Source organism: Pelodiscus sinensis, chromosome 6, assembly GCF_049634645.1.
Source record: "Pelodiscus sinensis isolate JC-2024 chromosome 6, ASM4963464v1, whole genome shotgun sequence".
NCBI lineage: Eukaryota > Metazoa > Chordata > Testudines > Trionychidae > Pelodiscus > Pelodiscus sinensis.
This window is the reverse complement of record NC_134716.1, coordinates 100,495,836-100,520,095: the sequence shown is the minus strand read 5'-3', so window position 1 is coordinate 100,520,095 and position 24,260 is coordinate 100,495,836. Positions and strand designations below refer to the sequence as shown.

The 24,260-nt window shown below is 41.2% G+C and overlaps 1 protein-coding gene across 2 annotated transcripts in view; it reads right to left on the bottom strand.

Annotated features, from left to right (window-relative positions):
• Positions 1-24,260, bottom strand: part of HCN1 (hyperpolarization activated cyclic nucleotide gated potassium channel 1) — a 296,887-nt gene that overhangs the window by 240,619 nt on the left and 32,008 nt on the right. The gene's annotated exons all lie outside the window — the stretch shown is intronic.

The window sequence follows — 24,260 nt, the reverse complement described above, 5'->3', positions numbered from 1 at the left end:
CTCATGCTGAAGAAAAGCCAGCATTTCTTTAATAGATTGGAAAGTAACTGTTCAAGAAGAGAGTAGCTCATCCTTGTGAAAACAACTATAGTAATTCAAGCCATAGGTCTGCTGAGAAAATTGCAATCAGGAAAATTCATTCCCTTTGGGGTAATATCTTAACATATTTTAGAGAAATTAAAACATGTAGCCTACAGGAATATTGACCCTTTTCTAATAATCACTTCTACTTCACTGCCACAACATAGAATCATAGGGTTGGAAGAAACCTCAGGAGGTCATTGAGTCCAACCCATTGCCCAAAGCAGGACCAACTCCCAACTAAAATCATCCAAGCCAGAGTTTTGTCAAGAGGAAACAAACTCTCAGGATGGAGATTCCATTGCCTCCCGAGGTAACCCATTCTAGTGCTTCAGCACCCTCCTAGTGAAATAGGTTTTCCTAATAACAATCCAGACCTTCCCTATGGCAAATTGAGACCATTGCTCCTTCTTCTGTCATCTGTCACTACTGATATCAGCCTTTCTCCATCCTCTTTTGAACTTCCCTTCAGGTACTTAAAGACTGCTATCAAATTCTGCCCTCATTCTTCTCTTCTATAGACTAAATAACCACAAATCCCTCAGTGTCTCCTCATAAGTCATGTGCTCCAGCTCCCTAATTATTTTGTTGCCTTCCGCTGGACTTTATCTAATGGGTCCACATCCTTTCTGTAATGGGGAGCCCAGAATTGGGCTCAGTACTGCAAATGTGGCCTGATGAGAAATGCTGAAAAATGGGGAATAATCACTTCTCTAGATCTGCTGGCAATGCTGGCAACATATGTGGTATGTTTCCCAAGATACAGGCAAGGATCAAAATCATATTGTTCCAATGAGAGTTTTCCCTTGAATACCATCTTTTAGTACAAATTACATGAAAATTAGAGAAGGACAATTAGTCAGGCAAAGAGAAGATTTTTTGTATTTAAAGAGAGTAATATTGACACCCTATTTCTCTCTGCATAAAACTGCATTCTAACCATTTCAAATGCACTAAGAAATATATCTAATGAAGGAAGAAGCATGCATTAAAATAAGTAAAAATTGCCTCATAAGACCACGTCTCCCTTTTTGAACACTAATGGGAGAAAGCATTCTGTACTGCTATCATATCCTGTCAGATGGAGTTCAATTAATGTTTTGTTTCAACATACTTGTTGATCTCTGTTTTTCATGTTGGTTAACCTGTAAACGATTGCTCATGTCAATAAGGGAATGTCTACACGAGGACATTTTTTTAAATAACTTATTTTGAAAGAATAACTCCCAAAGTAACTATTTTGAAATAAGCTTATTCCCCAAGGAAAGCAGAAGTTACTATTTTGAAATAACCAGTTCCTTATTTCAAAATAACAGGCTTGGTAGTGTGGACACTCTGCCTGTTATTTCAGAATAAAGGGAGTTATTTTGAACTACTACCATAGTGTAGACCAGGGCTAAGAGATCTCTGTGATTGTGGCATAACAAGGCTGGTTAACTAAAATGAACACTGGATTTTCAAGGGGGGATGAGAAAACTCTGAGTGGGGGAAAGAGGAATAATCACTAAAAATCAGGAAGCCTGTAATTTATTTTCAAGACTGTTTGAAGTTTTACTCATTCACTTAATTAGACTGTGATCCTTTTGGGACATCTTATCATGTTACTGTGCATTTCCTAGCATAGTTACGGCCCCAATCTTGATGGGCACCTCTTCAGTGCCATTATTGGTATATTATTAAACTATGATCACAAAAGTGAAGGATTTCTTTTTCTGAAAAATCCTCTTATTAACAAGCCAGTTTTCTTCAGGGTTGTTTTGCACAAATTATTTATTCTTTATGGCTGTGTCTAGACTGGCAAGTTTTTCTGCTAAATCTGAGGATTTTGCGGAAAAATTTGCCAGCTGTCTATACTGGCCGTTTGAATTTCCGCAAGAACACTGATGGTCTCATGTAAGATCATCAGTGTTCTTGCGGAAATACTGTGCTGCTCCCGTTCAGGCAAAAGCCCTCTTGCACAAATCATTTGCGCAAGAGGGCCAGTGTAAACAGCACAGTACTGTTTTCCGCAAAAAAGCCCCGATCACGAAAATGGCGATCAGGGCTTTTTTGCGGAAAACCGCATCTAGATTGGCCACGGACGCTTTTCCGCAAAAAGTGCTTTTGTGGAAAACTATCCTGCCAATCTAGACATGCTTTTCCGAAAATGCTTTTAATGGAAAACTTTTCTGTTAAAAGCATTTTTGGAAAATCATTCCAGTGTAGAGGTAGCTTTCGTGTTCTCAAGTTCTGGAATAAAAGCAAGGGATGTTTGTTTTGGTGTGAATACATTCCTGTTGCACATGGAACAGTGTTCCACTTGTATTCCACTTGCAAATAGAGATGTTTTGCTTTTAATGTCTAGTTGTATTAGTACTAATCTAAGTAGCATTAGATATATTCTTGCCAGCAAGTTAAGGGATTGTGGATTGGATAAATGGACGGTAAGATGGATAGAAAGATGGCTAGAAGGCCGGGCCCAGCGGGTAGTGATCAATGGCTCGATGTCAGGATGGCGGTTGGTTTCTAGCGGAGTGCCCCAAGGTTCGGTTCTAGGACCGGTTTTGTTCAATATCTTTATTAATGATCTGGATGAGGGGATGGATTGCACCCTCAGCAAGTTTGCGGATGACACTAAGCTTGGGGGAGAGGTAGATACGCTTAAGGGCAGAGATAGGGCACAGAATGACTTAGACAAATTGGAGGATTGGGCCACAAGAAATCTGATGAGGTTCAACAAGGACAAGTGTAGAGTCCTGCACTTGGGACGGAAGAATCCCAAGCATAGTTACAAGCTGGGGACCAACCGGTTAAGTAGTAGTTCTGCAGAAAAGGACCTGGGGGTTACAGTGGATGAGAAGCTAGATATGAGTCAACAGTGTGCCCTTGTAGCCAACAAGGCTAATGGCATATTAGGTTGCATTAAGAGGAGCATTGCCAGCAGATCCAGAGATGTCATCATTCCCCTTTATTCAGCTTTGGTGAGGCCGCATCTGGAGTATTGTGTCCAGTTCTGGGCACCCCACTACAAAAAGGATGTGGACGCATTGGAGAGGGTCCAGCGGAGGGCAACCAAAATGATTAGGGGGCTGGAGCATATGACTTATGAGGAGAGGCTGAGGGACTTGGGTCTGTTTAATCTGCAGAAGCGAAGAGTGAGGGGGGATTTGATAGCAGCCTTCAACTTCCTGAAGGGAGGTTCCAAAGAGGATGGAGAGAGGCTGTTCTCAGTAGTGACGGATGGCAGAACAAGGAGCAATGGTCTCAAGTGGTGGTGGGAGAGGTCCAGGTTGGATATTAGGAAAAACTATTTCACTAGGAGGGTAGTGAAGCACTGGAATGGATTACCTAGGGAAGTTGTGGAGTCTCCATCCCTAGAGGTGTTTAAGTCTCAGCTTGACAAAGCCCTGGCCAGGTTGATTTAGTTGGAATTGGTCCTGCCTAGAACAGGGTGCTGGACTTGATGACCTTCTGAGGTCTCTTCCAGTTCTATGATTCTATATTTGTTAAGTGTGTCAACTTTTATGTCTTAAGTGGATTCTTTTATACCAGTCTGGAAAGGCATATGATTACATATTTACACTGAAAGTATATTCTTATTAAAAAAAAAATCATCTTTATTAATTTTATGTGTATGTTGTTTCTTAGGACCCTATAACTCTGACAAGCCTTTGTTTCCATCTGTTTTGGGGCTTTACTTACTAATATGAAAGTTAGCTCACAAAAGAAATTTTCAACAAACATTAAATCTGAGATCAGCCTGTGTTTTCCCTAACTCTCTCCATCCTATGAATTCACTCTCTTAAACAGATCCTGCTTGTATTTTACTCTCATATGATTAGCCTGCAAACCACATTCACTTAGGATATCACTGGGAGACATATTTCCCAGAATGGAGACCTTGGGGGTCAGCAAGTTAAATTTGCAACACCCATTAATGCAAACACATCTGACTGGTATGAACAGGAGAGTGACCTGTTTTGCTGGTCCCTGATTCAGCAGGATCATATACCTGGCTGCTAGCCTAATTCAGTACCATCCTGTACCATATCAATAACCTTTAAATCACAAATTGATTAAAGAGATACATTCACTGAATATCACCTCTCAGGAACAATAAATGTTCACTATGCCATATTTTCGTTGTGTAACTCTTTTAAATATTTTATTATTTCATGTGGACACTTCCTATTGATTAGTGTTGTACATTCCTAACTACTCTCTTTGCAGCATAATTTGTTTCGAACTAACAATTTTAGGGATTTACACCAGGTATGTGAATGTAACATTTTACAGCTTTTTACATTTTACAGTTTCTAACACCTTTAGGATGATTTGTGCTGATGAAGCACTTCATACACATGATTTATGCCTAATATTAAGTATATATTTAGGTGTGCTCCTGTAAGTTATTCACACCCAGAAAATGCCCCCAGGCATTAATTCTCCTGTAGCCTTTTAGCCACTCAGTGCTTTTTTTTAAAAAAAAGATTTTGTCAGACATATCCGAGACAATATAAGGCATCCTGCTTAAAGGCAAGAGTTGTAATATGTCAGAACTGATGTAGGGCATGGAAAAACTTAAAAAACAACAAATAGTCTTGCAGCACCTTAGGGACTAACAAAACATGTAGACGGTATTGTGAACTTTCGTGGGCACAACCCACTTCTTCAGATGAATGTTACTGATATAATTGTTCTGGGTCCTTCCTCAGCATGGAAACTGGAAGATTTCAGGTGACAACTATTTGACCAACAATATAATAAAGGTTTACTAACAAGGCATGCTCATTTTTATTTTTTTCTATTAGCTGTCAAGAGAGCGGATTAGATTCTCTTTTATATCTAGAAAGCAATCTGGATTTACTAGCATATTAGCTTCAACAAATGAGATATGCATTCCAGATGAAAGTGTACCAGTACAGCATTCAATACTTAGAGCTATCACAATTTCCCCAATGTGAATTCTCTCAAAAAATGGCATTGTTTCATCAGACTAGTATAACTGATTTTACATTACTCAATAGCCAAACAACAAGGACTTTGTGTCCTAATTTAGGCTATGTGTATGCTAGCACTTTTGTCAGTCAGAGATGTGGGAGTGGGGAAAGAAACACATACACATCACACACACACTTGACCAAAAAAACTACACATGCAGAAGTGGTAATGTGAACAGCACTACATCAGCAGGAGATGCTCTCCTGCTGACACAGGAGAGCAGCACAGAGTACAGCAGAGCAGCTTCATCGGTATAGATGTGCCACTGTACAGTCTCTGGTATAGAGACAGCTTAATATACTGTAGATATTCAGGTTTTCAGTGAAAACTTGCTCGAGTCTAATCATCCCTTCCTATGGAAAAATATCAGATAAGCAGTGACTATAGACACATTCAACTAAAAGGGGTACACATAAGAGGGGGAGGGTGCCACGCCATTAGAGCTAGAAATTTTTTTTTCAAAAATGATTCTGATGATTCTGATATAATCATATTAATCTAGGAGCTTAAGAAAAACACCAAATATCATGAGACACTATAAAAAATGAAGAGTTTGCAACAGAGAATGCTTTCCAAAAGAACCATAAATACACCCACCTTACTTGTGGTACTGGAATGTTAATTATATCCCTATAGGACAGGGGATGGCAATAAGAGGCCTGTTGTAGGAAATGTTTTTCCCTTTTGGACCCTTCTGCTCCCAACTTTCCAGCTGGGCTACTAAGTACTGTAGCAGGGATGTGAACATGCAGTTGACTTACATGATTAACTGATAAGGCTAGGATTATCCATTAAGTCTATCAACTACACGCACCACCCCTCTCCACTGCCTCTGTATCAGAGGCCGCAAGGGGAGTGGGAGGTGGAAGCTGGTGCTCATGGAGCCACCTACCTTCCCACCCCCACACTGTTGCCTCTGACAGCAAGTGAGCAGCACAGAAGGTAAGGAGGGCAGATGGGAGCCAGCACAGGTAGGGAGTTGGCTTTTAAATTACCTCTCTGTACAGGCTGGCTTCATGGAGCCACCTACCCACCCCCCTTGCTGCCTCTCACAGCGGTAGTGTGGCAAGCAGGAGCCAGTGCTCGGGAGGAGCCATTTTAAAAGCCAGCTCACCACAAGCACCAGCCCACCTGACTTCCCGCACAGCTGCCTCTATTAGAGCTGGCTCTATCAGAGGCAGTGCATGTAGGAGGGCAAGGGAGGCTGCCACATAGCAGCCTCTGTCCAAGGAGGGCCAGGACTCACCACAGACAGAGGCTGCTCCATGGGATGGAGGAGCAGCCTCTGTCTGCAGGGAGTTCAGACCCACTCCAGACAGAGGCTGCTGCTGCTCATGCTGCTCCCTCTGTGTCTGCATGGGTAGCTGTTTTTTAAAACATAGGCAGCAACCCACAGTCGCTGATACAAATGCAGCAATGCGGAGATAGGGGGCTCCCCGAGAATGGGGCTGGGAGCACGCTGGCTGCCAGCCCCAACCCCGGGGACTACCAAATATTTGTGTAACCAATAATGTTTTTGTGGGTACATTCAATTACACACTATCTAACGCCCCTATTAAGATTCGCTTCTGGAGGTTTATCACTGTCCAATTGTAGGCCAAGTCCCCTGTGGCATATGGAGAATGGGGGAAACTCAGGCCTGCCCACTACTCTGAGTATAAGTCCAAGGACCTTAAGAAAAGCAGTCATGTGCCTTTAAAGAAACTGCTTTTAGTTCCTAGCCCCCTTCTCCAAAGCCCTGGACATTTCAATGTTTCACCCTTACCTCTGGGCTCTTGTATGTTCAACCCAGCAGCCAGCCAGGATCTCTCTCTCTCTCTCACTCCCCATCTCCCTGCCAACAGTGAGCTGTCCATGGTGTGCAGCTCTCTAGCCAGCCAGCCAGGAACACCATCTACACCCGTGATGGACAATCTGTGGCCCATGGGCCCCACACAGCCCATTAGGGTAAGCCACTGGCAGGCCACGAAACTGTTTACATTGAGTGCCTGCAGCCACAACCTTCCTCAGCTCCTAGTGGTTGAGGATCCCCATTCCTGGCCAATGGGAGCTGAAGGAAGTGGCACTTGAGAGGGATGTGCTAGCCCCAAATTTGTGCAATTTCCATTGGCTGGGAATGGTGAACCACAGACACTGGCAGTTGCAGGTGGCAGTGCCTACAGACACCCAACAAAAACAAATGTCACGTTGCCTATGCCAATGGGCCACAGGTTGCCCACCACTAATCTACACTACAAGCTCCAGTGAGGAACTGACTCTAGTCCAGTAATGGGTAGTCAGTGGACCATATATATATCTCAATGAGCTGCAAGACTATTGTAACCACAGGAATAGGGTAGTTCTGCTAACTGCACTTGTGTGCCTACAACTGCAGATAAGAATGTGAACTGGTTACCCAGCCCTCCTCCCGCCCTCCCATCTGCCCTCATTTAATCAGTTAAACAGTTAAACTTAATGTTTTACATCCCTATTTGCAGGGTGTCGATTGAACCTTTTTGCACTTTGAGAGGATGCAGAGGGAGTACACAGCTCTCACAGTCAATGTGTGCAATCAGCATGCACCTTGCACTCTGTGGGTGTCATTTTAGAATACCAGTAATTTGTCCATGACTGCGTGAGTATACAATGTAGCTCCTTGTATAGTCTAACACTCTGATTGGATTACCCCTTACAGCCTCCCCTCTTGATTGGCTGCTTCCTGTGCAGTCTCTTAAGTCCTCCAAGCAACCTTCACTCCACTGCTCCTTTCCTGGGATGGCTGTGGCAAGATCCTGAGGCTTCCAGTAGTGGCCTCTGGGCCTAATCTGCCCCACCACACTAGCCCTCATGGCTGTAGAGAAAAGTTTACAAAACAAAAAAAGGTTGAAAAATAAGGTAATTTCTTATTTTTTTCAACATCTGAGGTTAGCAAAGCTGCCTATGATGCATCTTCCCCATCTATACTGTGGCAGTATCAACAGAATAAATGGAAAGAGCAACTTAATGCCCCAGAAGTGGCTGCATCATGTCACACTGCATTAATACATTGTCTATAAATACCTGTGTGCCAATGAACTACTCATCTGGCAGGAGCAAAAGAATAAAAGAAGATGCTTGCTGTATATAATGTTCTATTTTCTGGCATGGTCTTAAAAAATATCTGGGCTGATATTGGAAACATTTTTAAATGATTATTGTTTAAACTGAATCCATAACATGACCTTACATTCTTGAAAAAATTGGGAGAAATATAGATTAATCAATAAGTTGAGTGTGAAGTATTAAATGGAGAACAGTGATAAAACTAGGGATATTAAAAATTGTGTAGTAGGGTAACGGGATAACAGCTGAAAATCTCAGCAGTTATATTGTTACCCACGCTGTGGGCTCTGCAGTATAAAGCTTAGCCAGGAGTCGGGCCACCATCCCCTACCAGCCCAGCTCCAAGGGTAGAGACATGGCTGCTACAGTGAAACCTCCTCCCCAGGAGCCGAGGCAGCAGACACACTCCCTGAGGCTCCCAGGGATGAAGCTTTGCTAAGTGTAAATGACACTGATGCTTATCGGTTAAATGATTAGTCATTTTCACTCAAATATCCCTAGATAAAACATCACACTGACTAGATAATATATTCCAAATATTCATTGGGACAAATTGTGTTTGTGAATGCAAAGCCTAAGACTTGTGTATCTGAGTGTATTACAGTGTATGCACAAGTTAAAAGTGCAGGCATATGTATGTGCATGTGCAATCATGTGAGAAAAAAAGATAGTTGAAAAATATTGTGTCTAGGAAATAAAGCTACATGCAAAATTAAAACCTGGAGGGTGTGAACTGAGCAGCAACTACCTGTACACTGAATTTGGCACCATTTAATTGATTGATTTGCTTGATAGTGACGTGCATTTTTCTACCACAGACAAACTTTGCCCCCGATTTTCAAATCTGAGGCTCCCAAATCACTCACATTCTTTGATGGTGGAGATATGCAGTTAGATTAAACAGGTGCAAACTGTACACAATCAGGTATTGTCAAGAATCAATAACCAAGCAAAACTATAAATAATCTGAACACACATTCACCCAGTTTGCAGTCACATGGAAATTGCATGCACAATTTAGGCATGGAATTATGCATGCATTTGTATAATCAGTTGTGCATAAGGCTATGAAAAAATAAGGAACTAAATAAAGATCTCCATGCTAATAATTTTCATGCACATAAGTTAAGCGTTGTTTCCCAGATCATTGAAAGTTATGAAGAAATCTGGTTTAATAAAACAAAACACATATGTACATTACAGTTATCCTAGTTGCTATAATGCAATTCAAACAACGTAAAATATGCTTCTCTAATATCAAAAAGACCATTAAACTTTCATATGCAAGTGTTAAAGTATGTCTAATTTCACTCACCTTGATAGTGCCCCTTTAACATTCAACTGAAAAAATAAGATAATCATAAAATACATTGTCTGAAAAATAAAGTATGGTTCCTTTCTCCATCTCTAGCCAAGCTAGGTCTACTCTGTGGGGGGAAGGTTGGCTCAAGATACATTATTTACATAGCTCAAGTTGTATAACTGGAGTCGACATACCTTAAGCCAAGCTTGACATCAACTTCACAGCGGGAAGTCGATGGGAGAAATGCTCTCATCAACGTCCCTTACTCCTCACAGCAGTGAGAAGTACTGTCACCAATGAGGGTACTCTCAGCATTTGGTTTAGTAGGTCTTTATTAGACCCACTAAAGTGAACCCCAGAAGATTGATTGCCAGAGTCTCAATCCTCCGATAAGAAAAGATGTATGTAGCCTAAGGCATGGAATATATTTTGGTATTAGTGTAATAAGAGTTGGAGCACCATTGTAGCATAATATTTTGTAATACTTTCTCCATGGAAGCAAGAAAATGGTGCCTCGGTGTTTTTATTTTTTCTAGACAGCTGATTGAATTATTGTAATTCATTAAGAAGCATTTTTACAGGAAATCATAAAATTTCCACAGAGGTTATTCAAATATAAGTCACAGAAAAACTTTAGGTGACTTCTCAGTCTGTTTCTTCTCATTGCCATCTACATAGAGCAATACTATGGAAATAAAATGAATTAACATGTAGACCATTTCACTGAATATCTAAATAAAAAGTCAGTACAGACCTCACTGGCTCTTGCCAACTTATTTAATTTAAATCAGCTTAGCTATTAAATGGGACCAATGATCCAGTTTCAAAATATTTAGCAGAATTTGAATTTGGTCATAATTTGAGTCACTAGTTAATGAAAAACAAATGTATTATTTGAATTCAAATGACATAGCAATTCCTGTGCTGTCTGATTTTAGACAAATTGCTGGTGTTCTGAAAGGTGATCAAGTCCTTCGGACAACTTTGATGTTTGCCTCAGGGGTTTATCTTTGCCCCCTTATTTGATATATATGGCTCCCCTCTGGACTGACAGTCAGACCATGTTCATGTAGCACAATGTGTGAAATGCTTTAACTATATGACTACAGTTCAAAGTACGTTTTAGAAATTTAAAAAAAAATCTGAAATGGTCAACATGGAATATAACTAGGTGACAACAGCAGTGCATTTGTACTTTATATGTCATATTGTGAATTGTTTGGTGAACATTTTATTGCTCAGGCTTTCCATTTTTTAAGATCCTATCACATTTCTTCTCTCATATTTGTGGGCAGGATTTGCGAAAGAAAGAGAAAAATACATAATCAATTGAAAGATCTTGTTACAATTACAATATACAAATTTCAATCCTGGATGAATGTAGGCTCCAAAATGTGTATTTAGGTACCTAGGACCAGATTTTCAAAGGTGCTTTAGAGTAAAATTTCAAAAAGCATCTAATATTAATAGACAAATTCCCATTTTCAAAATGACTTAGACACTTAGGAGGTATCATAGAAAGAAGCCCCTTGCTAACATAAGGTTCACTGTTGTGTAACAGCAATTCCTAACAGGTTTGACAAAAATCACTATGCCTAAAAGTTGCTACACTTAGGGTATGTCTAGACTGCATGTCTCTGTCAAAAAAGAGAATCTAGACTACAACCAGTACTGTCAACAAAGCAAGCCACTTTTTCCAAAAGAGAGTCTAAACACTCTCTTTCAAAAAAGCACAGTCTGCATGCAATAACGCCTTTTTTCAACAGAGTACTATCGAAAAAAGGCATTATTCCTCATAGAATGAGGTTTACCATGGTTGTCAAAACTGCCACATTCTGTCAACTTGAAGTAGGAATAAGAGATCCTCCGGAAAAGGGCTTTATTCCAGAGGATCGCGCCAGTCTAGACGCTTTTTTTCCAGCTTTTCCCCAAGCCGGAAAAAAAGCGGCGGACATGTTTATTTAAATCCGCGGGGGATATTTAAATCCCCCGCGGATTTCCCTATGCTGACTTACCTGATTTGCATCCCTTTTCCGGAATTTGTGGCCAGTCTAGACGTAGCCTGGGAGTAAAGCACATCAGCACTTCTGAAAAATCCTACTAGGCACCTGTACACATCCTTAGATGCCTGACTACCTTGATAAATACAAATAAGTTAAATGATTTGCCTCAGTTCACTCAGCAAATGTATGCCAAAACCAGGAATAGAACTGACATCAACTGATTATAAGGCCTATATTTTAGGTACCATCTTCTGGAAAACTAACATCCTTAATCTTGCCATAACAAAACACAACAACCTCATGGCTTTGCCAGTCACCGCCATAATTATATTTCTAAGTTTAGCCAAGACTATTAGAATTAGGTAAATATTCCTCTGTCTGAATGCTCCCAGAAAGGATGCAGCCTGGGGTGAAGGGGCATAGCGAGGGGCAGCCAGCCCTCAGTGTCACCAGGGCCACAGCATGGCCACTTACCCTTAGCCTTCAGCACTGCGTGGAGCATTCCACATAGCACTCCAGCTGTGATTTAAGAGGCCCAGGGCTCCAGGCTGTGACAGTGTCCAGGAGCCCCAGGCCCTTTCAAACTGCCAGACCCTGTGGCAGTTATTCTGTTCCCCCCCACCCACCTGCATTGGCAGGCCTGGCTACTCTAGGTAAGATACAAAGAGGCAGTGTAATGAACCCATGACTGCAGACAACAGACAATATTAGTACATAAAATCACACAGTCACACATTTGGGGGATGAAAAGCGCTACTGGAACCCTCATCCTTCAATTGCCAAAACAGAGATTAAAGGGAAATTCCCATGGTTGCTTGTATTATTGGCCCTTCTCCTTTGTGGCTCAGCTATTGGAGATGTTATAGTTTTACAAACATATACAAATTATAAACTAAAGGAGGCCCAGTTCAAATAATCAAAATGTAGCATAAAAAGATTATGTAAGAAATTATTATGCAATAATATCTCATATTCAATATTTTAATTTTGAGGAGTAAAAGGAGGTTTCTTTCCCCCTCAGAAGAGCAATTATGCTTAGATCAGTTCTGTGAAAGGTATTAAAAAAAAACCAACAATTTTATTGGTCTTTCCAGCATTTTATTAACTCCTTGCTACAAAAACCAAGCTGTGTTGTGCCTTTTTTAAATCTGTTATTTCATCAAGGGGATTTTCATGGATCATAAATAAGAAGGCTTCTAATTCTATTTTCTAGCTATGTGGGTTTTCATGAATTTCAAAAAATACAGTTCACGCCAAAGAACATTCCAGTAACTCCATAAATCATGAGTGTGCATTTCTACTTCAAAACTAAATTCTCCTTTTGGTTAGGCCAATGTAACTTCACTGATGTCAATGGAATTGTTCTGGTGTAACTGGAAGAGAATCTATTCCATAATATGCAAAATATGATCAGTTTCCCAGAAGACCAAAATAGTTGAAGAAAAGAAAAATTATGATTATGTCTCATTTGGAACACTACCAGATTGTTGAATACGGCAGTATATGTATTTTATGTAATTATATATAAATTAGAGTTCTAAACCATAAAACACCAAAATTTAACACAGCGGAAAAGGAGTTAAGATTTGCATACTTTTATATTTAGGGACTGATTATTATTCATAGAGAAACTGTGCATCTTTTGGATTCCTCCCATTCTATGATATTATATTTATAAATTTGTGGATTTTTAAACTATACCTACTCTTTAAGGGTATGTCTGCACTACGCTCCTAGTTCGAACTAGGAGGGTAATGTAGGCATACTGCACTTGCAAATGAAGCCCGGGATTTGAATTTCCCAGGCTTCATTTGCATAAACCGGGCGCTGCCATTTTTAAATCCTGGCTCGTTCGAACCCCGTGCCGCACGGCTACACGCGACACGGACTAGGTAGTTCGGACTAGGCTTCCTAGTCCGAACTACCGTTACTCCTCATTCCACGAGTAACGGTATGGAATGAGGAGTAACGGTAGTTCGGACTAGGCTTCCTAGTCCGAACTACCTAGTCCGTGCCGCATGTAGCCGCGCGGCACGGGGTTCGAACGAGCCAGGATTTAAAAATGGCGGCGCCTGGTTTATGCAAATGAAGCCTGGGAAATTCAAATCCCGGGCTTCATTTGCAAGTGCGGTATGCCTACATTACCCTCCTAGTTCGAACTAGGAGCGTAGTGTAGACATACCCTAACTCTGCGCACATGTGGCATTTAAAAACATAAGTGAATCATACTAACTAAACCAAAAACACAGTCTGAACTGTCCTTAGCCTTGCCACCTATGTGGCTAAATAAATACAACCTTCTTTTACTCACTTATAACTAATCCAGCTGCTCCATAAATGCCCAGAAAATAAGATGGAATTTGTACGTAACCTCACATTCAACAGATTCTGGTTCTGTAGGATTGAGACTGGTGGATTTCAAATGCTGTAAATAGCTGAGAATCTGTCAAGACCCAAAATCCAATAATAGATGAGTAGTACTGTAGCTTGCATCAAGAAGTGAACTGGCAATTATTGCAGAACATGAGCAATTTTTTTCCTTACAGGAAATACTGCTAAGTAAGGCTAAACAAGCTGGCTCCTGCACTGTGCACTCCTGGGAGCTTCTAAATAATCTTTTGGGGTAGCCCCAGGTAGAGTATAGTAATCTGATCTTGATGAGCACCTATGACAGAATATACCCTGTATTCACAACCTACATGCTATTATAATAATCTTTGTCCAAAGTATGACTTGTAAGGTATCATCCGAAAGTCAGGATTATCCTGGTACAGTATGTGGCCATACTATATAGGAAGTTATAAGATCCCCTTGTATGGTGTTATTAAATGTGTTCCAAATCCCACAGCCCTGTCCATGCAGAAGTCAAATCTCTCCTAAAAGAAAGGAAGGAATGTGTGCTTGCCCTTAATTTGCATTTAAGTAGTAAACGGAATTACGAAGCAGGGAGGAAAAACAAAGGTAGCTAGTACAGGTGAAAAAAAATCAGCAGAGAATACTTCCACATATACTTTGTCTCCTGGGTGTCAGATGGAAACATTTTACAAGATGGAGACTTAAAACTATAAAAAGGAGGACAAGCAACCCAAAGGCATTCCTCTTTCTCCCCTGCCTATTGCTTTCACTTCACTTGAAGCATGAAAGGAAGCAGCTTTCATTCTCTGGAGGAGCAGTCCTGTCATCAAGAGTATGATGTAGTCATAAAACTTTGCTTTTATCTAATTTAGTTTTATTTAGGCACCAGTTATTTTATCTTTATTTTTGTAACCATTTTTTACTTTTTTGCCTCAGTTCTATGCATTTAAAATATCTCTTCATAGTTAATAAACTTGTTTTATTGTTTTAGCTAATTTAATGTATTCACTTGCTTCATTTGGGGTAACAAATTGTACAAATATAATTCCTTTACAGGAATATTGATTTATTGTGTTTATGCTCTTCAAGGGGGGGCTGAACATTACATTTCTGGGAGAAGATCCATGAACGGGGTATTGAGAGACAGCAGCGGGATATAGGGCAGGGCGAGCAGGGCAGCCGCCCTGGGCCCCGCACTTCAATAGGCCTCGCGGGGCAGACTGGCCCTGCAGGATCCTGGGAATTTCCCAGTGGGCCGTCTGCCGAAGGGCCGGCAGGTGGCTGCTGGAGGAGGAGGGGGATTGTGACAAAGCGCCACAGCCCTGCACTTTAAATTCCCCAGCGCCAGCCAGTAAGGGCCATGTGGGGTCGGGGGAGTGCATGCGCGGTGTGCTGAAATGCTGGGCAACAGCTGAGAAGGGAGACGCTCGGGCGTGGCATGATGCCACGTCCCGGAACTTTAAAACCACGCAGCCCAGAATTGCACTGCTCAGTTCGGCACATGGTCTGGAGCCTGGGCTGGGGTTGCAACCGCCCTGCAAACTGAAAGACAGAAGGTGGATGGCAGAGGAAGGGGCTTGTGCTGAGAGGAGGGGGGCAGGTCAGGAGAAGAAAGGGGAAGGCACCAAGGGACAGGGTGGAGGAGAGACAAATGCCAGGGGGGCAAGTGGAGACGATGAGGAAAAGGGCAGGAGGGGAGGTGTCAGTCGGAGCGGGGACAGGGTGATGCTGGGAGAGGAGAGGGTAAGGGCATTGGGGGCTAAAGGGAGGAGGGGGAGGTGCTGGGAGAAGACTTCAAAGGAGGGGTGGGCATGAGTAAGGTGGGGATGGAGCAAGGCATGTGTGAGGGCACAGGGACATGAGAGGAATGGGTGTAGAGGGTGGTGAGGGGATGGGCATCATGGAAAAAGAGGGCAAAGAGCACAGGGGCAGTGAGAGAAGGGGGAGGCACCAGGACGGTGCAGGGGTAATGGAAGGTGCAGGTGCCAGGGAATTCTGGGGGTGAAGCAGAAGGGCAGACACCTGCAGGGGAGGAATCAGCACCAGAGGAGAGAGGCAGGGCAGGTGTGTAGAGGGAGGTGTTAGGGAGAGGGGATGAGGAGGGGTAGCTCACATGATCAGAGTGGGGCTACTGGAGGAGTGGGCACAGGAGGAATGCTTTTTTTCAATTTTTTCTCCAAGGGGGGCCCCACAAAATTGTGCTGACCTGGGCCTCTCAAAACTCTCATCTGCCCCTGTTGAGAGGTCATTCTGCAGCATAACCAAGGCTCGTGAGAGCCAAGGTCTGGAGTAGCTGGATACAGCACTCACAGAGACATTGCTGAGGGTAACATATATGATGAAAATTATTTGTGAGTAGTCCACATTGAAGCTACAGCAGCAAGGCATTGTAAATGGCATTCCAAGTTATAGGGCAGGCATGACACAGCTATTCGTTAGTCTGGATTGTATCCTGGAATGTCTCACAACCACCATAACCAGGTGGTTCACATACTAAAAAAGGCTGAAATCTTCTAGCCAAATACCCATACAAAAGTGGATTTTGGTGATACATGCTACCTGAACATTCAGGCTTGGTCTACAATACAGCAGAAGGTTGAATTAAGATACACAACATCTACGTTAATTATGGAACTGGAGTACATGGATCTTAAGTCACATTTCCATGCAGCGCACACAACAGAAAGTCAATGGGAACAAATGCTACTGTCAGCTTCCCTTACTCCTCGTGAACTCCTGGTGCACTCTGAGTTCAATTTAGTGTATATTCACTAGACCCACTAAATCGAACCCTGGAAGATTGACCACTGCAGCATCGATCTTCCACATAATGAAGCCATGGCCTCAGAAGCTTTGGGGGCGAACTGCTCCAAATCAAGACAGTTTATTTTGGGTCTCTCAATACTTCTGAATGCTTTTTCTAGACGACAAGCATGAGCTGTTTCAAATGTGGACACCCCACTATCATGCAGCTTATAAAAATCAGCTATTACAACACTATGGCAATCAGTAAAACAGTAAGATATTTTGTGAAGTTGTGATTTGCTCTGATATATTATTAGCAAAAGGTAGAATTAAAATAATCCTCTTGACTCATCTGAAGAAGTGAGTTGTACCCATGAAAACTCATGATACCGTCTACACGTTTTGTTAGTCTTTAAAGTGCTGCTTAGACTATTCATTGTTTAAGTTTTTCCAATTACTGACTAACTTGGCTACCCCTTGAAAGCTTGAACAGTTCAGGTAAAATTTAAACCAGATGTGATCCATATTTTATTTTGGCTTTACTTAAATTTAGTTACTTTTGGTATCTGAATTTTACAAAACACAGCCTTCTTTGCCCATCCCCACTCAGCTGAAGTTAGCAGTTGGTTAGCATTTTAAAAACGTGTTTATATCCCGAATAAATGAGATGTTTCAACATCACAGATTTATGGTGTATTTCTGGGAGTATAGTTTTATTTATTGTTAGTCTGGAAGGTATTAACACCAGCCATCAAGTGGGTTTTTGACTCATAAAAAATCACAGACATGGTTAAAACTCAATGGGTGTGCTAGGAATTTTTTTTTCTGGATACAGGGAAGGTAATTAAGTTCCTTAATGTACTTCAATCACCGGAAACAACAGAAGCCACCTCCCAAGTCAATGGACCACATAGCAAGAACTGAGCAAATGCAGAGGATAAAGGATGGTTTGGCATGTTTTATGAACATGTTAGGGGGGAAAAGGCAGGAGAAAAAGTGAATAGACAGCAAGTGAAGCAATCATGAGCATGGTACTGAGAGGGAGGGACTAGACAGGCCTTGGGGGAAAGTCCAATCCTCGCCTACAGACAACTCCCTAACCTCAAACAAATTCTCTCCAGTAACCACACAACACACCTCCATCATAATCATGCAGGAACCCACCCCTGAATTAGCCCTGGTGCCAACTCTGCCCACACATCTATACCAGCAATTTCATCACTGGACTCAACAACATCAGCCACCACTTCAGGGGCTTATTTAACCACACATCCACTAATGTGATCTATGCTATCAAATGCCACCAATGCCCCACTGCCAAACTGGTCAATCTCTACGGGAAAGAATTAATGGACACAAATCAGATATCCATAAAGGCAATACATAGAAACGTGCTGGAGAACACTTTAACCTGCCCGGGCACTAATTAGTAGATCTCCAAGTCACCGTGTTGTTTCAGGCCAATTCCACAAGCCAAATACATAGGGAAGGTATTAACTACATTTATAGGTTTAATTCTTATGTGAATGGAATGAACAGAGACATCTGCTGGCTTGCACACTACCTTCCACATCCTAATGACTTAACCAAACAACCAAACAATAAAGGTGCTAAATGTTCTTATCAGCCTCTTGTAACTACTTGAACAATCTACTCACTGTCTCCTTTTTTCCCCCTGTGTCTCTTTTTTCCTCCTTCCCCTCTTCCCTTCCCTTCCCTTCCCTTCCCTTCCCTTGTTTATTCTTGGATCTGGACTTCTAATACTCCAGTCATCTGAAGAAGTGGGATTTGCCCACAAAAGCTCATGATACCATCTACATGTTTTGTTAGTCTTTAAAGTGCTACTAGACTATTTGTTGCATTATAGGCAAGAACTGCCTTATATTGTTTGTTTCTACTATGTTAAAGGAAACACTGTTTTATATCTTTTTGGTAAATAAACTGCCTTGATCACAAAAATATACCTAATTTGCATCATAAAATTTCTCCTCTTAACTGAAACAAACCTAAGAGGACTCAAACACTGCCTAAGCTTTCAGCCTAAAGGAGCATATTATTGATGCCTGTTCTGTAATTACAAGTAACAGTATAAAAACAGACGTTCCTATGTCCATTACAAATCATGTTTAGAAGTACCTTGCTGAAGAAAGAAGAAGTTTGAAAGAAATATATCCAACCAAAATAGCTGAATAAAAACTCAAGAATAACATACCAGATTCACAATAAGAACTGAAAGTCTTGTCAGTAAAGTAGGAATTATTCAGGAGGGGGAAAAAAAAGTAAAACCACAAGCCAAACTACATTATACTCTACTTAACAGCCCATCCCTTTAAGCTGACAGAAAATTTTCTTTAGTAGCTGATTAGTCCATACAAAACTCTGAACTATTCAAAGTAATCTGATCCAACATACCCCATTTTCTACTGGACATTTTACCATAAAAATAATAATTTTAAAATTTGTTTATTGAAATTTTGTGAATATTTTAGGTGAATAAGTTTTCCCCATCAATTTGCTTCTGAACTATTCATTGTGACAACTGCATTTGATTATTCACTTTCCATGATTCAAAATCTGTGCTGTGTGATCAGTCACTTAAATTGCATAGTATTTAGTCCTGGGGAAATTCTGAAATTGCTGCATTTGGGGTCACAATAAAATTGCAGAATTCCCTCAGGACTGAGTATTGATCCTTCTGTCCAACTCTTTGAATTCTGTGAAGTTATACTAGGTAGAATCCAAGAGAGCTACATCCAAGATACTACTTGTATGGCCCTGTGGATGTCACATGGGCCACTGTTGTGGGGTGTTTAGGTCACAAGCAGCCCACGAGCTGCAGGTTGAGAACCACTGATCTAACTACTAACATAACTTGACATTAACTATGCTCAGGTGACAGGGTGTGCTGAGTCAGGAGCAGGATGTTAAAAATTATTCAATATGGTTACCATGGAACTACTGAAAATCTTAGCCTACACTGCAGGCTCTGCAGTATTAAATGTTAATACTGCAGAGCCTGCAGTGAAGCTGCTTCCCCAAGAGTGGAGCCAGCAGCCCCTGCCCACCCAGCTCTCCAGAAGGAGGCTTAGCTTCCCTGCCACAGCAAAGTCTCACCCCCGGGAGCCAGTTGAGTTTAAATAATATCATTAAGCAATAAGTCTCAGCTTATCGGTTAAACCATTAATCCGTTAAACTCTAACAACTCTAGACGGGAGCTGTCACTCAAATCCCCATTAATATTGGTTAATTGGGACCTAACTGGAATGTCTATCAACACAGAGTTACTGCTAAGGGGTTAAGTAGAAGGGGAAGAAATCCCAGCTGCTGAGAGCTGGAAGAAGGAAAGGGCATAGGTGGTGGAAGACAGAGCTGGCCTTGCTAGCACCATTGTGTTTTCAAGAAGAAAGTGGGAAGTACTAAAACAACAAAATACAACACAGTGGTGGTTAAGGTGACCTGAAGTATTGTGGCCTGTACTAATTCATGAAGGACTAAGGAAATACCCCATGACAGCTAATTGGAATTTATGTAAACTATACTGCAGGCTGCAGCTGTTTTCCTTTGTAATAGTTAAAGTTTAAAAGAAAAGGTTCAGGACTACACACATTGCTGCCTCAAAAATTGTTGAATGTGGCTATTAGAACTGGATACTAAATTATGTAAAAAAAATCAAGAAAGAGAAAGAAGAGTAGGTGAACATGTGTGAAAAATATCCCATAAAAATCCTTTTATAATAGCAGCCTATTCATCTTAGAGTTCTGGAAATATCTCAAACAATTCTGATTTGTCTTTTGTAGCTTAGTGCTATAAAAGAAATCTCATCAGGATAAATGTTATTATCCAAGCTTGTTTGTCTATTACTGTTATCCTGAATGTATTCTGTTGGCAGTTTATTAAAATAAGGACTCACTTATGGCCCGTCTAGTGTTTTTGGTCTAGTATTCACCATTCTTGATAGAAATACATACCATTTCTAATTTTTCTAAATCACATTTAAAATCCCACATCAGCCCATCTGCACAAAGGATCAAATCCTTTAAACGGTAAACAGAGAAACAAATTTTTATTTTGTGTCATTAACAAAGTTAACAACTGTTCTCTCTCAGGCGTGCTTTTAATGCAGTGTAAATAAATACCAGCAAAGGTCAAAGAACTGATCACTTTGGGACCATACAGCTAATGTTCTTTCAAGCACAGCTCATCCTACATTTAAACTATTTTTGTTCCCTTTTAAGCCATTATCTTATCCTAATGTAGTCTATAATCTGTAGCTGAGATAATGATGTAGAACACTGTCAAAGAGTTCACCAAATTTAAAATAGCAATATGCTATTAGAGGACATGAAAGCAAAGTATGAAAATCCATAAGAAAGTTAACTAAAATGTCAAAAATGCATACAATGGAAAGAGAAATATTTTTCATTGTATACATTTCATTCTTGCATTCGTCAGTACTTAGGGTGACAATTTCTGATTTAGTCCACATTGTTAATACATTTGTACATTTTCAAGGTCACTGGGGTCTTCTCAAAAAGTGAAGTGTTTGTTTATTAAAAACCATTAATAGGTCATTTGGGTTTTTTTTCCTATCTTCCTGGAGGTGCTCAGATATCAAGATGATAGAGAGGCATGGTAGAAACTCCCAAAGAAATGGACTGCCATTGCCTATACGTCCAACAAGCACAACAACTATCAACTCAAAAACATTTCTGTGGTATCAACAATGGAGTTATGATTTGGCAGCCCAAGGGTGAGCTTGTTTGCCATGGGGATTCTCAATGGCTGCCAGTTGAAAATGGAATGAAGCATCTACTCAATTATCTCTGCTTTGAATTCGTTTGTTGTTGGTTTTGGGTTTTGTTTTGAGGGATTTTTTTTTTTTTTGGGTGGGAAGGAATGTTGTTTCTGCCATTTTAGTGGCCAAGATAAATGGCACAAAAAAGTTGCCTTTTGAATAAGAAACCTTTCTGAGTACAAACATTGTGGGCCCATGTTGGATTTGAGATCTCACTTCCAATATTAACGGAATATATATAATATATATGTCATTAACTCATTTTGGTCTGAAGCAAGATAATGCCATTGAAAACAATTCATAAAGATGTCCATCTAGAAAATACTGCAGAGGTAAAAGCAAAGGTTCATGGAAGGTCTGAAAGAGTTTCTTAATCACTTACCGTAGCTAAAGCACAGTGTATTGTTAATATATAAACAGTAATTACTCTGTAATTTGGCGGTCATTAGAGTTGCCAGGTGTCCAGTTTTGAACCAGACAGTTCAGTATTTGAGCTTTCTGTTCAGGAAACAAATTGAGAAAATATAAACGTCCAGTATTTTCTAAATAAGATGTAATGTAGATTGACGTGTAATGTCAAGTGTGTCCGGTATTTTTGTTGAAACAATCTGGCAATCCTAGTGGTCACCTACCATGTCATTCTAGAAGGTAGAAATAACCAGATTTCATAAAGATAATTTAGGGACTGATTTCAAATGGAAATGCATCAGCAGTTCCCGTAAACCTGCTTTTTGTTTTCCAACCACCACCATGGACCTGAACTAGAGATTTATACTCTGCACTTCTCAGGGTCAGGCCTGATTTGCTTGCTGGATATTATGAACAAATTCATTGTTTAAAAAGGAGACTTTAGTATATTTAAAAGGATACAGCTGATAAACATATGAGATGGAAAAGGCACCAAAATATCCTACAACAGTGGTTTCTAATCTTTTTGATACTGGGGACCAGTAAAACCCATTCACAATTTTTTGGAGGACCAGTAATATTTATTTGTGTATTTGCATATTCATTAAGCAAATGATGAATATGCAAATAAATTGTTTCTGGTCCTCCCAAAGCCCCCAGTGCCCACAGGAGTGGGCCGTGTCAATGCCCTGGGCAGTTTCCCGACCCCAACCCTGAGGTATCTACTTTACTCCCGTTCGGGACTGGTAAGGTTAGAAGGTCCCTCTCAGGCCTGCCGGGTGACTTGGCTCGTATGGGCCCTGGAGGCCGGGTGAGTAGCCCTGTGTCCTCTCCCCCACTCGCACCTGCGTTCTGGGTGAAACCACAGGCCACACCCTGCCCGGGGCATGTCGCTGGCCTTACCTATCCAGTGGGTTGTTCCGTCCCCTCCCTCCCTGGAACCCAATCCCGGCTGCTTTATCGGCTGCATCCAGCATTCTGCGTTGGTGCACACGGCCTTCTCCTTGGGTCCTAGCGCCTGCCTAATTTAGACCCACCACCTGGGAGCATGCCCAGCAGAGACACTGTGGCAGCGGGCTCTCCCCCAAGAATTATGCGTGAAAATTTTTCTGAGGACCGGTATCTTTTTTCCGAGGACAAGTGCTGCACCGCAGACCACACTTTTGGAAACGCTGTATTACAAGATTCATTTCAAACAAATATTCTTTAGAAACAAAACCTTCTTCATGTTTCTTGCTTAACAGAAGTCTTAAAAGCCAACAGTTATGTTTTGCTGTTACTTTTAGAAGTTCCCCTCACACTGGGAAAAACAAAACAAAAACACTCATGGTTTGCAATTTCAGAAATGGAGATAAGCAAGAAACTAAATGATTGATTTATAATGTGTGTAGAAACTCTTCAAATACTTTTGCTGGCTATGATATTTCCTAGCATGCCAAATAGTAGGGGAATTCCTTCATTCCAATCATTCCTGTAACTCTGGAAATGTAACCTCTGCCAAGCTGGCAGACAGCATGAGATCATTCCTTAATATATTATGTTAGAAATAAGTAGTTGAGAAAGTACTAATTCAAGATTGTGGCAATCACCTTTTCACAACCAGGTCAGTAATCAAAATATTCAGTCTCCACAAAAGCCTTCAGACATAGGGATGTAATCGTGCAGTCGATTAACCAATTAACCGATAAGCAAAAGCTTACAGGTTAATACTATAGACTACATGCATTCCTTCCTCCCTTTTCCAGTAAACTTTTTAGCAAGCTGGCCAGCAGCCTGACTCAGTCCTGGCTCATGCCAAGTCTGGGACTTCCCCCTCGGCAGCTCTTCATTTAAAATATATTAGGAGCCAGGCAGGCAGGCAGATGGGCTCAGTTTTGGCTCACCCCAGATTCATGATCTCAGCCCCCAGAGGCAGTTGCCATCCCACGCTGCTGCCTCTGTATCAGAGGCAGCAGTGTGGAGCAGCAAGCAATCAGTCTGCGAGGGGAGCTGGTTTTTTAACTGGCTCTCATCGCAGACCAGCTCCCGCCTGGCACTGCGCTGCTGCCTCTGATACAAATGCATCAGCATGTGGAGTGACAGGGAGCTGCTCAGGAGTGGGGCTGCAGCACACTGGCTGCCAGTCGTGCCCCCGGGGACTATAGAATAGTCAAGTAACTGATAAGAAATCATGAGGTTAAACGACTATTCAATTAACCAATATTTAACATCTTTATTCAGGCATCTGTATTCTAAAAGACCTGCTAGACTGTAAATGTCTTCCATTTTCAAGGTCATAACATGGAAAGTTTATAACACAGCACAAGTAAAAACTTTTGACATTAACAAAATGCCTTAGTTGTGCAGGTCCTATTGATTTTTATGGACATCAAATCACAGTGGGCGTCTCTACTGCATCTGAAAGCAAGTCTCCCAGGATTGGTTGATAGACTTAAAATATCTGTGTAGATATTGTAGTTCAGGCTTGAACCAGACAAGAGGTAGGATGAACTTGAGAGTCCAAGTCCAA